Raw genomic sequence first — 3,342 nt, 5'->3', positions numbered from 1 at the left:
CCATGACTGGAGATTGAACCTGGGTATGTATCCCTGACCAGGAATCAAACCCAAAACTCTTTGGTGCATGGGATGATATTCCAACCAACTGACCCATACTGGCCAGGGCTCAACTTACACTTTCAAAGCCTATTACAGATCACAAAGCTTTTCACATATGCTATCTTGCTTATCTCATTGACTGTTAAAACAGCTGAGGGAATACCCCCATCTCTGTTTAAGAACTGTGTGTGTGTGCATGTTGAGAGAGAGAGAGAGAGAGAGAGAGAAGAGAGAGAGCCTGAAGACAGATAGATAATTTTTCCTAATAAATAAGAAATAGTGCCCAACCCTGATTCTTTAGACATGACCCAATCCTTGGCTTCTTTTCAATTCTTGATTGATTGAGTGTCCCTGGCAAGCCAGGCTTGTGCTCTGTCTGGTCAGCATCTAGCATCTGTGAATCTCAAGCCCCAGGTTGTGTTACTCTTGACCTGTGGGCAAAAGGCATCAGTGGGCTCTGATGTAAGTAAGGACCTGGGACCAAAAAGGTAGAGGAAACATAGAGGGAATGACAATCAGGACCTTTTCAAAATATTGCTTTATAGATGATACATTCAGTATTCCAAAAGTATTAATTAGGTTAGACGTTTGGGGAACAAGAGATAAATCAAGAGCGTGACCTTTCTTTCACAGTGTAAAATTTTTATATTTAGAATTAGGCAGCTGGACTCAGTTTAGATGATCCAAATTTTGTTGGCAACATCCAAAGCATCATAGTCAGGTGCCAGTCGAACATATGCCTTCTTCTCTCCAACAAGCCTGATCAGGGTGTTGACCTTGGCCACATCAATATCATAGAGCTTCTTCACAGCCTGTTTGATCTGGTGCTGGCTGGCCTGGACATTCAGAATGAACACAAGTGTATTGTTGTCTTCTGTCTTCTTCATGATTGACTCGGTAGTGGGGGAATTTGATGATGGCATAGCGGTCAAGCTTGTTTCTCCGGGGTGCGCTCTTCCGAGGATATTTAGGCTGCCTCTGGAGCCTTGGTGTCTGTGGCCATTGGAAGGTGGGTGACGTGCAGAGCTTCTTTTTTTGTGTGGCTGTGGATGCCTTTCAGCACTGCTTTCTTTGCCTTCAAAGCCTTTGCTTTGGCTTTGGCTTTCGGAGGGGCAGGAGCTTCCTTCTTAGCTTTCAGCGCCATCTTCATAAAAAGGAAGAGCTTGACCTTTCAAAGATCAAGTTGTGGAAGCAGCATGTATAAAATGTTTACAGGGGGAAATAACTTGAAACATTGGACCACAAGTTCAACTTTCCTTTGGTCATGACTACCCACTCATGCATTATCCAAGTCCACACTCAATGACAGCTTGTCAGGTGTGTACCAAAGTGCCTGTGCTCCCCCCAAACTGGTTCAACTTCCTCCTGCCTGAAGGGGAAAATATAAGGCCATCTGGAAAAGGAGAAGGCAGAGGTCATGGGGTGTTACATTAGGCATCTAGTCTCTTCCCCTTTCTCCCTTCTGCGTAGGTATAGAGCAGCCGTGGGCCAACTATGGCCTGCGGACCGGATCCAGCCCGTTTGAAATGAATAAAACTAAAAAAAAAAAAAAAAGACCGTATCCTTTTATGTAATGATGTTTACTTTGAATTTATATTAGTTCACACAAACACTCCATCCATGCTTTTGTTCCAGCCCTCCGGTCCAGTTTAAGAACCCATTGTGGCCCTCGAGTCAAAAAGTTTGCCCACCCCTGGTATAGAGTGTACTTGACCTATTCTCTCTGCTGACCCCCAACCCAAAGGGTCCCTAAGAGTATCACGTGGGGTTTGAAGGGTGATCCTAGAACATGAAGCTGGTGCCTACTTCTTGCCAGGAGCTCCTCAGAAGACTAGGCTGACAGATGTGCTCTCCTACCATTGGGTAAGAAGGAACCAAGGAACAGTGCAGCAGAGAGGGCTGAAGAGAGTGTTTGGGTCCCAGCACATGGCCTGACAAGGATGCTTGACTTTTTCTGCGGGGCCCAGAACCTGCCTCAGAAGTGAGTGAGGCAGTTGCTGGGTTACAATCCTGCCCTTTCTCCAGGGTGTAGAGTCAAAGGGAAGGAGGAGAAGGAAGCTGGGAAAGAGACTTGAATGATATTAACTGAGACTAATTCCTGAAGTGAATTAAAAGACATTGCTGGGCTGGGCCAAGTGGATTGGACTAAATTTAGTTTCTTTGCAGTCAAGTTGAATGGAAGCTCATAAAAAAAAGTGTGTGCAGATATGAAAATAAAGGGAATGACATGTTTCCACATTGCTGATCTGTCATCATCCAATTCATACCGTTTATACTAGATTTGTTACGTCTACAGTGAGGCAGTTATTGAAAGCCAGGTTTTGTTGAAAAAAACAAACAAACAAAAACACAACACCACACCTTTCTAAATTCCAAAGCTTCCTTTTGAAAAACAAAACCCCAAAATTTGGAGGGCTGAGCTTAGAGCTCAGGAGGAGTGGGTATGGGAGAGGAGAAGGGCAAAGGACTTAATCTGTGGGCCTTGGTCCACCTTCTCCCATTCTCATCGAGAGTCTTTAGGGGATGGGGGTTAGAAATAATTAGAGCACTTCAGGGAAATCCTGAATAGGAATCTTTCACCATCACTGGGAGTTGGGCTGCAGAGGAAGATGAGATCAGTTCTAGAAAACATATCCGCCCCCCCCCCCCATTCATGCATTTGAGTCACCGAGTAGTAGACATATTACTACCGCTCACAAGCATGCAGTGGGCCTCCCGGAGGGAGGATTAGATGTCCCTACCCTATTGAACTCAGGCACAGCTGTGCAGCTTGCTTTGGCAAATGGAATGTGAGCAGAAATGGAGGGTGTCCCTTCCAATGTTTTTAACATTTCTGTCATGCTTTTTAAAAGAACTCTCCCTCTCAGCACAGTGGAAGCATGTATTGAAATGGAGCTTATGCCAGCATGGACTCTTGAGTGACTATGATGAGCAGACACTCCTTGTCAATTTCTCTTGAGCAAGAAGTAAACTTTGACAGGCCATGGTCAATAGCAGGCACACTGCACTTCTCACACTAAGTGAAATTATGGGATGCAAAGTGACAGAATGTACTCAATTTTACAAAGCATGCCAGAGCAATGTAGCATTGAAGGTAAGGTATTTACATGGCCCACTTTGTTCAGATTGCTTATGGATAAAATGTGGCATCACTGCAACCCTAGTATTTAGTAGCTTGTGGGAAGGTTTATACTAATAACAGGAAACCCTAGTATTTGGTAGACTGTGGGCAGGATTGTACTAATAACAAAGGAAAGCAACAGACATGTTTTTAATAGTTAAACTATAATTACAGGTAAT

The 3,342-nt window shown here is 44.3% G+C and overlaps 1 pseudogene across 1 annotated transcript; it reads right to left on the bottom strand.

The window, feature by feature from the left end:
• Nucleotides 1–716: 716 nt before the first annotated feature.
• Nucleotides 717–1,192, bottom strand: LOC308536114 (large ribosomal subunit protein uL23-like; annotated as a pseudogene). The gene has a single exon. The product of its transcript is annotated as a large ribosomal subunit protein uL23-like (transcript).
• Between the last annotated feature and the right edge of the window lie 2,150 nt (nt 1,193–3,342).

Source organism: Myotis nattereri, assembly GCF_964212035.1.
Source record: "Myotis nattereri genome assembly, chromosome: 2".
Classification (NCBI taxonomy): Eukaryota; Metazoa; Chordata; class Mammalia; order Chiroptera; family Vespertilionidae; genus Myotis; species Myotis nattereri.
The sequence above is the reverse complement of the archived record's forward strand: the minus strand, read 5'-3'. Positions and strand labels throughout refer to the sequence as shown.